Source organism: Mustela lutreola, chromosome 13, assembly GCF_030435805.1.
Source record: "Mustela lutreola isolate mMusLut2 chromosome 13, mMusLut2.pri, whole genome shotgun sequence".
Taxonomy (NCBI): Eukaryota; Metazoa; Chordata; class Mammalia; order Carnivora; family Mustelidae; genus Mustela; species Mustela lutreola.
The window spans coordinates 80,396,590-80,410,363 of NC_081302.1; the positions used below are offsets into that span (position 1 = coordinate 80,396,590).

Genomic DNA, 13,774 nt, shown 5'->3' on the forward strand with positions numbered 1-13,774 from the left:
TTCTTCAAATTTGTTTCTCTTCTTTTTTGAAGATTTATTTATTTTTGAGAAAGAGCTTGGGGGAGGGGGGTGCAGTATGCATCAGGAGGATAGGGAAACAGAGACAGAATCTCAAGCAGACTCCCCAAGGAGCTTAAAGCCCAAAGAAGGTCTCATTCTGCAAGCATGAGATCATGACCCGAGTGGAAATCAAGAGTTAGACCCTTAACCAACTGAGCCATCCAAGAACCCCTAAATGGGTGTTTTCATTTACACTAGAATAGATCATAACCGATGTGAGGCCTACCACTGGCCCTTAAGTCCACATCCCTATATATATTTCCATCTTCATATTTACCATTTTTTAGGTCTGACACCAATGACAATCCCTATAAAGGGCAGAGATATAAACCAGAACCTTAAAAAGAATATCCCATAGCTACTCCCTGAAATGTGACAATCCTCCTTACCTGTATTTGTTCCTCCCAGAGTGAACCCAGTGGTAGGTTTCGTTCCAAAGAGCCCGGTTCCAAAACCACCTGAAGGAGCAGATGTCGTGGCAGGAGTTGCAGTGCTTCCAAGAGTTCCAAAATTGAGACCCACTGAAGGGTTTCTTACTTATAAAGAACACAAAATAAAGTCTACTGGAACCAGTATTTCCTAAAGAAAAATAAGAATTAACTCTTCAAGGTTAAACACTTTCTTTCTTTTCACATATTCAATATATTGCCATAGAATACAAAAAGAACTATCAATTTATTTTTAACCAACCCAATTCAAATAGTCTCCTGTTCTCTTTAAAAATAAGTCACATACAAAAGATTTCAGATCCCAAGGAAATCATAAACAGTATCACATATTCTCCTTTTCTAAGTTTTATTGACAGCGTATTTTAAAATGGCCACAGAGAAGTCCTATGAATGTGGATCATTTTCCTCTTGAATGACTCACGTATAGTTCATATTTCTAAATACATTTGTTCTTTCCCAACTACTAAATAAAGAAAAATAAAACATACTCAGAAAAGTTCTTTTAAGTGATCTTTGCCACCTCTCTGTTGCTTTATCACCATATTCATGGATTTAGGCAGGGATGGGGGTTACAGTTACTTTTCTTGTCACCAAAACAGCATCAAGAACTGGGGTAGGGGAGAGAAGAGGAAAAGGACTAAACATAACCTGGCAAGAGGGAAATACAAACTAAAAATCACCCTCTATCCAGATTATGTGTTCATAAGCAGAAATTCTCTTCAGAGTTTCTGAAAGCTCAAAAAGAACAGCTGGTGATAGCAAGTGATGTGAACAAAGTTCACAACTTTCAAATGTTCTTATCAAAACTCAAGGGCTCATATTTGCTAACTATAGTGGGAGAACAAATTATTAAAATGAACAACCTGACACTCCAAAAATTGTACAGGAGAGTTAAAAGAGACTATAACACATAACATAATGGGAGCTCCCATTCATCCTATATAGGTCTTAATTCTGTCTTGCCTGCCCTTCCAAACAGACATAATCCCAAGAGAAGTCAAGGTCAGTTTTAAAAAGCTTATGTCTGGGACACTGCAATTTAAGGAGGTAGCGGTGTTATGGCTGGGTTCCAGTGCCAACTCTCCAATGTCCTGGGACTTGTGTGACATAACTTAGCCTTCTTGATCCTCTGTTTCCTCATATGCAAAATGTTAATAACTTTGTCCACTTAACAGATTTTTTGCAAAAGATTGAGAGATTATGCATGGTGAATTAACTTCACTTAATAAAAGTTATTACTGCCATCATTAGGAACTTAATAAATTCTACTGTACATATTTTACAAATTGTATTACACCAGCCAATCACTGTGAGGGGAACAGAACTTGAAACCAGTCATCAACACTGAGGAGGGGGTCAAAAAAAGGGTCCTGGGATTGAGCCCTGCATCGGGCACTCTGCTCGGCGGGGATTCTGCTTCCTCCTCTCTCTCTCTCTCTGCCTACTTGTGATCTCTCTCTGTCAAATAAATAAATAAAATCTTTCAAAAAAAATGGAGCGGGCCGGGTGTCTTAGTTTATCATTGATTTTAAAATAATCTCTAGGAACATGGGTATGTGAAGTACAGAAGGTTGGCAAAACAGGGTTTAAGGTATTACCAACAAAGCACAAAACTGTGAACACTTAATCAACTGAGCTAAAAAGGTATTATAATAAATGTTATTGGCAAATTTTGAAGACCTCAAATTAAGGAAATGGTAGTTATGCTGTCCTCCCTCCCAAATAATTCAGTGATCCCATTTGGTTTTACTGCTATTCCATAAATATAGAAAGACGCACAATGAAATTTTTTTTTATTTTTTTGAAATTATGTATTTTTAGACTAAATATTTAAAATTTCTTGACAACTTAAGATACCTGAAGACACAAGGCACTGTTTCATAATTAAATGTGAAAACATTACCGAAGAAATACATCAAAGTGGTATCTTCTTACTCAAGAAAGCAAAAGAGAATTTTCTCTACAGGAGAGAAATTTATTTAAAAGCTACCCCAAACAGGACCAAGTTTTGCCTCAACCCACTATTATCTGCCAATGGCTCATCAGAATGTGTTACTGTTGACTCCATCAGGTCAGGAATATTGTTTTAACTTCTCCAGCATGCCCTAATGTGGACTTAGAAAGTAACATTTAGGGAGCACTTCCCAAGTGCCAGATATAATGTTAAGTACTTTATTCATCAGCATCTCTGTTCCAGATGTGGGAACTGAGGCTTGGAGAGTAACTTCCCTAAAATGATTTACCTAAAGAGACCAAATCGGGATGCCTGGGTGGCTCAGTGGGTTAAAGCCTCTGCCTTCAGCTCAGGTCATGATCCCAGGGTCCTGAGATAGAGTCCTGCATCGGGCTCTCTGCTCAGGAGGGAGCCTACTTCCTCCTCTCTCTCTGCCTGCCTCTCTGCCTACTTGTGATCTCTGTCTGTCAAATAAATAAATAAATAAAATCTTTTAAAAAAAACTATATTTTTGACACAGCAATTGCGATTCCATTGAACTAAGTAGGAGATGATAGGAATAGTTTTCGCCAAATCGGAGAAGGGTTACTGGTTGAAAACCTGGAAGAAAGAGCCAGTACCCTTATTTATTTCACCATCTAAAACAGAGTCCATTATATGGAACTGTGTTCAATAAATATCTGTTCCATGAATGACAAGAGCTTGCAACAGGGCGGTGGCACTGGAACTGAAGCAAATGGAAACTAGGTAATTAAAATTAGCAGGCCTTGCTGATTACGGGTGCAGAGAGAAAAGGAGGTATTAAGGGAAATTCCCAGACTTTTTCCTTGACTGTGTAGTCTGTACCTCCCCCATTTTTCTTGGTAAATTATGTTTTTTTTATTTTTTTTCAAGATTTTATTTATTATTTGACAGAGAGAGAGAGAGCTCTCAAGCAGGCAGAGAAGCCGGAGATATGCCCCTTGCTAAGCAGAGAGCCCCATGCGGAGCTCAACCCCGGGATCCTGGGATCATGACCTGAGCAGAAAGCAGAGGCTTAACCCACTGAGCCACCCAGGCGCCCCTGTACCTCCCCTTTTTAATATAAGGAAGATACTTTTGGCTTTTTACTCTACAATGACAACCCTCAAGCTTCAGGAGATAGATACCTTGTAACATTTTCTATGCACACTTCTTGATGTAATGAACTCCTCCCCTTTTACCTTAAAAAGACTGAGTTCTAAAAATTAAATCTCTCACCATGAAAATGACCTTTGACTATTATTGTCTCTTTCTAAACCTCTGCTGACTGTATTTCGTCATCGCCTGAAGCGGTGCTTTAGCAGGTTGCACAAAAACGATAAATATGCTACCTACAGGGGCGCCTGGGTGGCTCAGTGGGTTAAGCCCCTGCCTTCGGCTCAGGTCATGATCTCAGGGTCTTGGGATCGAGCCCCGCATCGGGTTCTCTGCTCAGCAGGGAGCCTGCTTCCTCCTCTCTCTCTCTGCCTACTTGTGATCTCTGTCTGTCAAATAAATAAATAAAATCTTTAAAAAAAAAAATATGCTACCTACAGTTTTCAGTGTAACTAGAAGACAGTGTGAGTCAATCCACCATAACACTCACGAATACTACTACGCACACTGTTCAAAATGACCACCAAGAAATGCTGCAACACGTATTTAAAACAAAAACCTGCAGTAAAAAAGGACAGGGTTCCATGAGGTACCAAGAGGTGAGCTCGTTTAGAATACCACGAAATCATTAAAGCAGTGGAATGTCGAAAGCCGTATATCCTGCAATGAATTCTGAATTATCAGCGATAAAACTCTAATTGTCCCCCTTAAAATTTTTCTATTGTCTTTTTCTAAAAGCCCAGAATGACCCACAATGTCGTTCTCCCTTCTGTGCCTCAGACTGCCGCACTGCTAGGGCTCAGCGTGAAATCCCAGGCCCTTTCACCCAGCCAGACCCCACTGGACAGGGACACTGGGTGAACCATTGTGGATTCTGGGGACTCACAACCCTATGACCACCCTCCCGACCAGGCCCCCGAACGGCAGGACTATGAGGCTGGCGCTGCGCAAGTCTGTCTTTCTCTTTCGCAGACCCACTAGAAAGGAACCCAGCGCGAAGGGAGAGGGCCGGGCCCACCCACGGGATCTCACGGAGAGGACCAGGCCGGGAAGGCGCAGAAGCGCAGTTACCTAGATGCCCCGTCCCGAAGGAGAAACCGCCGCCTGCGCCGGTCCCGCCGGGGGCTACGGTGGTGGAGCCCAGCGTGCCGGTCCCGAAGGAGAACCCCGTGGACATGGCCGCCGGGGCTCAGCGCCGAAAGCAAGCTGCAGCGGTTCTGGACGTTCCTCTCTCCTCAAAGCCAAGGCGGGCCAGGCAGCATCGCTCTTGCCCAGCCCAACCTGGCGGGAAATTCAAGCCCTAGAGGCTGAACAAACAAGGCCGAGGTGGGTGGGGCAACCACCCGAGAGCACGTTCCGGCTCCCGCCGCGCGCTCGTAACCGGGAGCGAGCCCGCCGCGCAAGGCACCCTGGGATGGGAGGAGTGGATCACGCCGGCGCAGGGCATCCTAGGAGGGTGCGGGCTGCGGGGGGAGGAGGGGAGTGGACAGAGGGGGGGGCGGAGGGGGAGGGGAGGGGGTGGGCTGCGGAGGGGGGGTTAAGCGGGGGCGGGGGCGGGCTGCGGGGCCGGGGGGTTGTCGGGAGCGGGGTTGGAGGGGTGGGACTCCGGTGCTCTTAAAGGGTAGGCGCTTGGCGTTAAACAGCAAAACCGTTCCCTTAGTTATGTATTTGCATACCTGTTGATGTAATCTGTACTTCATGCCTGTTGAATATTATTGCTTATGTCTTTCCTTACTGGTAAAAGGATGCGTGGAATCCCAATGTGGGGGGGGGGGGCCCTATTGAGCAGTCCAAGCCCTGTTAGAGGAACGGAGGCGCGCTCAGTCCATGGTCGGCTGCCGTCCCTTCCCGGAGGAGGAGGGGTAGCTTGTCTTTCCCTGACAGTTCGGAAATGAACCGAGAGCAATTCATTCATCCCCTCCACAGCTTTTGGAGCCCGATAAGCGCAGTCATTGCGAGTTGCCAGCCAGGAAGCTCAGAGAGCGTCCTTTGGTGGGGGGTGGCCGATCCCGTTGGTGGCGCTGAGCAAACCCCCTGGACGTCAAGCGATGTGGTCAAGTCCACGAAGTTTTTGCAGCATATCCTGCTGGGTAGGAGTCTGGGTCTCCAGGCCCATCGGGGCGATGGCTGCCTTCGGGCTTTGGGTTTTGCATTGCTCTGACGCCTCTTTGCTACCTACCAGAGGAACTGCCAGGTGGAAGGGCTAAGTACAGAAACAAACTAAATATAGTGCGGAATTTAAGAGTTCCAAGAGCAACCCCTAAACACAAGAAAAATGTAGATTTAAGGAAGAGATCCCCTCTTGTAGAAGCATCAGGAGAAGCTTCATGTCTGGTGCATTTAAGGTGCTGTCATCATAATGTGGGTCTTTATTCAGAGATTGTTACATTACTTCCGCAAATGGTTTTCCTACTTGTGATTTCTTCCAGTAAAATTTATCCCATAAGCAACCACCAGATTTGCTCTCCTAAAACACAATTTTCACCCCTGCACTGCCTTGATGAAACACCAGTGGCCTTTAGGCTAGCATTCGTCCTCCATAAGACAAATCTAAGCTCGGGCCTCACAATTCCTCTTAATGCAGCACTTTCTCTAGTGTTGAGGTTGGGCATTGCTGCCTCCTGTGGACTGAATCCTGTCCCTCTAAAATTCATGTGTTAAAGCCTTCACCTCCAATGGGATGGTGTTTGAAAATAGGGCCTGTGGAAGGTCTTAGGTTTAGATGAGGTCACGAGGGTGGGGCCCTCATGATGGAATTGATTCCCTCATAAGAAGAAACATTAGAGACCTCTTTTTCTCCATTTCTTGAGGATACAGCTAAAAGGCAGCCTTCTTAGGTAAGAGGAGAGCTGTTGGGCACCTTGATCTTGAACTTCTCAGCCTCCAAATCTCTGAGAAATTTCGGTTCCCACCCAGACTGTAGTATTTTGTTATTGCAGCCTGAGCACTTACACATTACCTCTGTGTGTGTTTAATTAAAAAACCTAAATAGCATTTTAGATATTATGGATATCACCATAAGAATAATTAAAAAGTGATGCATTTGAAGTGTAATTTAAAGAAAAATTTCATAGTGACTGAACAGGTGGAGGAAAAAATGAAATATCGAGGGTTTAGAGCTTCAGTGATCTAGAAAATGCTATTATCAGTGATAACTTATAAGATGGTTAATAAGAGGACTATGAGGAAAAAATGTAGGGTATTTTGACTGGAAAAAAAAGATCCAGATGATTTTTGGAGGAAGATAGAATGTGGCTCCCAACATCTTTTAATTCCATTGTGTATTCTTTCCACAAGTTTTGAAGACTATCAACATAAAATTAGTAAGTTCAAAAGGCTTGGCCTAGGAGTACCTGGGTGGCTCAGTTAAGTGTCTGCCTTCCACTCAGGTCACGATCCCAGGGTTCTGGGATGGAGCCCAGCTCCAGCCTCCTTGCTCAGCGGGGAGCCTACTTCTCACTCTCCTTCTGCCTGCAGCTCCGCCTGCTGGTGCTCTCTCTCAGGATCTCTCTGTCAATTAAATAAATAAATAAAATATTGTAAAAAAAATGCTTGGCACATACAGTTTATATGTTGATTAATAAAACATGTAAGGTTAGCTGGAAGGAAAGTGCATGTAAAAATGTAGTAGGGAGTAATATATATTCATAATAAGGGAAACTGATGTGGGCCATATCGGAATTAAGTTCTCAATCATTCTGTAAATCTTAAACAGTTTTAAAAATAAGTTTATCAAGGGCACCTGGATGGATTGGTTGGTAAAGCATGCAGCTCTTGATTCTCAGGGTTGTGAATTCAAGCCCATGTTGGGTGTGAAGTCTACTTTTAAAAAGCTAAAGAAATAAAATATAAGTTTATAAAAGAAAGTGAGAAATTTGAGTTAGATAAAAGTTTGAGTTTGGGGGGAGCCATTCAAATTGATAAAGTATTCCTTTAACTTCATAAAAGTTTTTGTATGGCATTTTTGTCTTCCATCTGGCAGAGTGGTTTAACTTGTGCAGAAGTAACCCCTGAGCTGCCACGGAGAGGAGCGCTGCAGGGATGGAAAGCAGACTACTTAATGAACAGCAGTATTACAGTCTATAACATGGCTCCAGATACACCGAGTGTAAGACTGGACCTCAAAGACCTTTTCTCATATAAATTCTTATGCTTGTCATTTTAGCAAAAAGAAAACAGTTTACCTCCTTTATTCTACAGAACTAGAACTCCAAAGAAAGCAGTTTCTATAAGCCAGCAATGTGGTTATTAAATGGAAAGCTTGATGTAAAATGTCCATGTAAATTTCATGCCTATTTAAGCCTAAAGTCTATGCATCCAGGCAAAACCATGCAGCACAGTCATTTGGCTTAACTGTCCTTATTTACAATAACACATTCTATTCCAAAGGATGTTTCCCATATTCCTCTTTGACATTGGGGGACCTGAATCCGTATATCCATTCTATGGGAATTACCACTTTCCAAGGAGGAAGCAAAGGATTCAGATTCTAAATTATGCAACAAACCACATTCCTTCCCTTTGTTGTTTTATATTATGTGAATCATGCTAAGAAAACCATCTTTTGCAGAGTTACTGGCTGTATGGTGATGTTGCTAATGTCAGAAGCAAACTGAATAATCCAAAAGGCAATAGCATTGTAAAAAAAAAAAATTAATTTCAACTTGCATTAAAATGGCTAAAGAAGTTTGTTTCCGTGGTATTCTCAGATCAGGATAACTCTGAGAAGCATCATTTGAGAAGTTCTAACATAGAAAAGAAGCTGGAATCTTAAGTCTATTTAAGTGGATCCGCAATATATATGGTCTGATCCTCTGAAATAACCAAGAAAGATATTATGATTTAAAGCCTATATATGATCAGTTGACCTCTGTCTTGCATTTATTCCTGGGGATCTATTGACTTTAAAGTTTTATATAGTGTCCTAACTTTTTTATAAAAATCCTATTAAAGTTTCAAAAGATCCAACAACAACAAAATTTATAGAAAGATAGATCAACAGTCAAAATGCGACCAAATGTTAATAACTGCTGACTCTACAACAAAGATAGATGGGTGTTCATTGTACTGCTCTCTGAAATTCCCTACAGGTTTGAAATTTTTCATACTAAAAAATTGGAGCCTAAATCTAAAACAAAAGTTTCCAAGAATAGATCTAATAATGATCTGTTTCCTGATAAAATTTTCACTCATCTCCCAAGAAATGAATGAAAGAGAAAAGAAAGGAAATGCCTTGGTTTCCTTCGGAGTCCAACAGAGACAGCATTTTGCCCTTCCTCATGGGCTGTTAGGGGGATTGACTGTCATGATTCATGCTCTCAAAAGATACTCAGTAATCCTCAGCTTGACCTGCTCAGAGTAGCCCCCTGGGAGCACGTTGCCGTCCTGGGCTCTGGGCCTCTGCCCTACTGTGTCCCTTCAGCCTGCCAATCCAGACTCCCCTGACCCAGTCGTCCTTCCAGAAAGCCTTCCTGCCCGCCAGTATGGGATCCCACTACACTGGTGCTCACCCATCAGACCCAGGCCAGCCCTGGGGCAGGACGTCCCCCAGAGCTAGTGTCCTGGACATGGACAGTCCTCCGTGTGGAGACTGGCAAGCTGGAGCCCGCTGTGCTGCCACCTGTTTTTAGAACAAATATTGGGGTGCCTTGTGATGGGGCTCTTTCTCCCCAAAGCAGGGAAATGAGCTGCCCCCAGTTCCATCACGCCTGTCCCACTCTTCCCCCACTGTGGAACCATTGGTACATCGCGCCTTAGGCCTCCCTGACTGCCAGGGCCCCAGAGCCTTTTCGTGGCTGGAGTTGAAAATGTTTGATGGAGGTCAGTTTGGTTTTTGATGGACCTGCTGGTGGGATGAAGCCTGGGCACTCCCTGCAAGCCAACACGAAGCCTGAGCCCCTGACCAGTAAGGCAGCGCACAGCCCACGGCCGCCCTCCCCTAGTGCTCAGAGCTCCCCTTTCTCACGGAGTCCCACTCGCTGGTGTTTCTCTCTCTTCCTGCAGGGAGAGCCCCAAATGCCCTCTCTCTGAGGACCTATCTTGTGTGCCTGGTTAGCTCCATCTTCTGGCGGGCAAGACCGGAGTTACTGACGACGACCTCTATTAGAGCGTCAGATCAAGGGGACTCCCCCTTACCCGACTCTGTGGGAGAGGAGGGGTGTCAGCAGGAAGCCCGGCCCCGTCTCTCACACAAGCTCAACTTGAGGGATACCAAGGTTGGGGTTGGCAGGGTCAGGGGGTCACAGCCAGAAGATCCTGAGGGTGTGGATGAGCTCTGTCCAGTGCCAAAGCCCCTGGTTGAGGCTCTGTCCATCCTGCAGCTTCCATGAGCAGCCGATGTGCATTGTAAAGGCCTCTCTTGCTCACACAGATCATGTGGCTCTTGCTGTTGCCACTAAAACTCCATCTGCATGAACACTTGTCTGTCACCCGCTGACCGGCACTGTCCTTGGAGGTTCGTCCCTGAGAGGATGGGGTTCAGCCAGGAAGGACAGGGAGCAAGCCGAGAGGAGTGGCCTGGCCTGTGCCCCTCTGCTGGCCTGGAGCAGGCTCTGGTTGCTCCAGGGAGAGTCTGGGTGATTGAGCCCGGGGGGCTGGAGTGGCGGGAGCGTGTCACCGGACAGGGCATGGGTGAGGTGGGTTCCAGGACACGGGGCAGGGGAGCATCTGGGAGAGGACCTATGAGGGCGCTGTGGGCAGCCTCCCCAATGCTCTATGGTCACTCCCAGGGCCCCGACGTCATCACTGCTGGCTTGTCCTCCTCATGATTTCAGGTCTCATCTATAGAATCCCGGATTCCTTCTTTCCAAAGCAATGCTTCTCCCTAATGAAGACAGCATAGAGGAGCCAGCAGCCAGTCCCCTAAAAATGTGGGTAAAGCGTGTTCCAGTGTTTACTGTTTACAGGAATCATTCCTAAAGAAACAGACATTTATGGCACAGACGTGCTTATCGCTTACACTTTGAGAGTCAAATAACTGGAAATGAATTAGTTGTTCAACAGAGGGGTTTCCTGAATGCTGTCACTGAGAATGCCCAAGGGGACAGAGCGACAGTGTCTGTCCACTGAGGGGACATAAGGAAGAACAAGAGCACAGCCCCGGAACCTTCCCCGGCCCACTCTGTCACATACATGTGCGCACATGTGCACACGCACACACACACACACACACACACACACACACACACACTACACTGAGGGTAAGGCGGAGAAGTAGGATGCCGTGTATTATAGGGGATTGTTCATTGGTAGAAGGAACATGCCTTCCTTTTTTCATCTTTAAATCATTATTTACTAAATAAACATAGTCTGGATAAAGCCTAAAGAACTCTTTTATGACCTAACTTGTTAGCAAGAAATGAGAATATTGAAGATATAATTTTAATATTTGATAACATGCCCATTAGAATAGTTGAAACGTAGACTATCCAGAAAAATGAAAGCATGTAAAGGTGTCTCATGGACCCAGACATTTCTCTCATGGTTTCTGCTTTTCAAGGCATGCTTCAAAATGGGAAACCTAGCTCAGAATGAAAATAGTTCATTTGTGTGTCCTGGTTGCAGGGGTTACAAGTTGTGGGCCTTTGTGATCCAGGCAGTGACATCACTGCCTGTGATCCCCTACCGGGGCCCACTCCTGGTTGGACCCGTACACGAACAGTGCTCCGGTCTGCCATCTCCTCTTCCCCCTTCTGCATGCAAGGACACATCTCATCTGTACACAGTGACCCCAACACACCCCTCGGAACAGGCCCCCAGGGAAGGTCTGGGAGCAGCCAGTGCCCCAGCTTGCAAACACACCTGGTTTCAGACACAAGTCTCTATGCTTACCTGGTTTGGACCTTAGATAAGCCATTGTGCCTGACAGGGATGGTCTTCTCTGCAAAATATGGATGAATCCAGCATGTCTTTCTATCAGATGTCCACAGGCATAGGCTGAATAATAGCTCTGATGTTAGAGGAGTGCTGTCACAGGTAGGAAATACCTCCCAATTTCCTCCCTCCTATCAACTTCTTGGAATCTGCTACTAATCAGATCCCACCCCACAGTCCCTCCTGGGGTGTGTGTGTGTTTGTGTGCACAAGCACACTCGCTCCTGAGTGCACACATGTCTTCATCGGTGCTCATATTCTGGAGTCCCAGAAGACGACAGCCCCACCTACAAAGGGCTGGGTAATAGCTTCTCAAGAACTTAGGCTTCGAATTTTCAATGAAATCCCTTAGTAAGGGACTGGCCTTGGCCCTTGGCCCTTGGCCCTTGGCCCTTGGCCCTTGGCCCTTGGGTGGGAACAAGTTATGCGGATGATAGGGCTATGGATACATCCGAGGGGAGGCACCTACCTGAAGGAGCCTCCTGGAAAGTTTCCATCGACAGACAGGTGCTTGATTGAAACATTTAGGTGTTTACCCCTGTCTGGGACATTCCTGACTTAAAAGTGTTCAAGGGGTGAAGTGGGGTGATATCCCAGGTGTGACAGCATGATCTCAGTATCCTGGTGGTCCGCAGAAGACCAGGTGGGCCCTGAATGCTTCAGAGTTCCCAGACATCAGTTAGGGAAAATGGCTGAAAACCATGAAGCTACATCCCAGCTTTCTACTCTGTAAAGCCCTGTACTCCGAATCACAGCATAGTTGGGTGATCACTTACCTGGGAGTGGTCTAGAAGAAGCAGAAGCCTTGGCGAGACCTCCGACACCTCACAGTTGGTCAGTATGATCTTCATAGTCATCCTATGAGATGGTAGGGCAGGTGTTAGGACCATTTCACAGATGAGGAGACTGAGGCTGGCAGGCAGAATAACAGCCCACCAGTGGCCCAGTAACTGCACAGACAGGAGTTACTGACGACGACCTCAATTAGAGCATCAGATCAAGGGGACTCCCCTTCCCGACTTTGTGGGAGGAGAGAGATCTCAGCAAGGTTGGGCTTGGCAGGGTCAGGGGGTCACAGCCAGAGGATCCTGAGGGTGTGGATGAGCTCTGTCCAGTGCCCATGCCCCTGGTTGAGGCTCTGTCCATCCTGCAGCTTCCATGAGCAGCCGATGTGCATTGCAAAGGCCTCCCTTGCTCACACAGATCATGTGGCTCTTGCTGTTGCCACTAAAACTCCATCTGCATGAACACTTGTCTGTCACCCACTGACCGGCACTGTCCTTGGAGGTTCGTCCCTGAGAGGATGGGGTTCAGCCAGGAAGGACAGGGAGCAAGCCGAGAGGAGTGGCCTGGCCTGTGCCCCTCTGCTGGCCTGGAGCAGGCTCTGGTTGCTCCAGGGAGAGTCTGGGTGATTGAGCCCGGGGGGCTGGAGTGGCGGGAGCGTGTCACCGGACAGGGCATGGGTGAGGTGGGTTCCAGGACACGGGGCAGGGGAGCATCTGGGAGAGGACCTATGAGGGCGCTGTGGGCAGCCTCCCCAATGCTCTATGGTCACTCCCAGGGACCCGACGTCATCACTGCTGGCTTGTCCTCCTCATGATTTCAGGTCTCATCTATAGAATCCCGGATTCCTTCTTTCCAAAGCAATGCTTCTCCCTAATGAAGACAGCATAGAGGAGCCAGCAGCCAGTCCCCTAAAAATGTGGGTAAAGCGTGTTCCGGTGTTGGTGTTTACAGGAATCATTTCTAAAAGAAACAGACATTTATGACACAGACATGCTTATCACTTACATTATGAGAGTCAAATAACTGGATATGAATTAGTTGCTCAACAGAGGGGGTTCCTGAATGCTGTCACTGAGAATGCCCAAGGGGACAGAGCGACAGTGTCAGTCCACTGAGGGGACGTTAGGTAGAACAAGAACAGAGCCCCTGAACTTTCCCTGTCCCACTCTGTCACAAACATGTGCGCACACCCCCCCCCCCCCACACACACGCTACACTTAGAGGGAAAGGCAGAGAAGGACGCCGTGTGTGATGGGGATTATTCCTTGGTAGAAGGAACGTGCCTTTTTTTTTTCATGTTTAAATTATTATTGACTAAATAGATATAGTCTGTATAAAACCTAAAGACCTCTTGATGACCTAACTTGTTAGCAAGAAAGGAGAATATTTAAGATATGATTTTAATATTTGATAAGATGCCCATCAGAATAGTTGAAACGCAGACTACCCGGGAAATTGAAAGGATGTAAAGGTGTCTCATGGACCCAGACATTTCTCTCGGGGATTCTGCTTTTCAAGGCATGCTTCTAAATGGGAA

The 13,774-nt window shown here is 46.0% G+C and overlaps 1 protein-coding gene across 2 annotated transcripts in view; it reads right to left on the reverse strand.

The window, feature by feature from the left end:
* LOC131813851 (ral guanine nucleotide dissociation stimulator-like) overlaps nt 1–12,306 on the reverse strand; it is a 225,468-nt gene extending 213,162 nt beyond the window's left edge. Inside the window, exon 1 of one of the 2 annotated variants that reach the window (XM_059144365.1) lies at nt 12,228–12,306. The gene's annotated coding sequence lies outside the window, so the exon portion shown is untranslated. Of the gene's footprint in view, nt 1–11,920; nt 12,170–12,227 lie in introns of those variants that run through there. The other variant, XM_059144364.1, reaches the window with a different exon arrangement.
* Nucleotides 12,307–13,774: the final 1,468 nt, after the last annotated feature.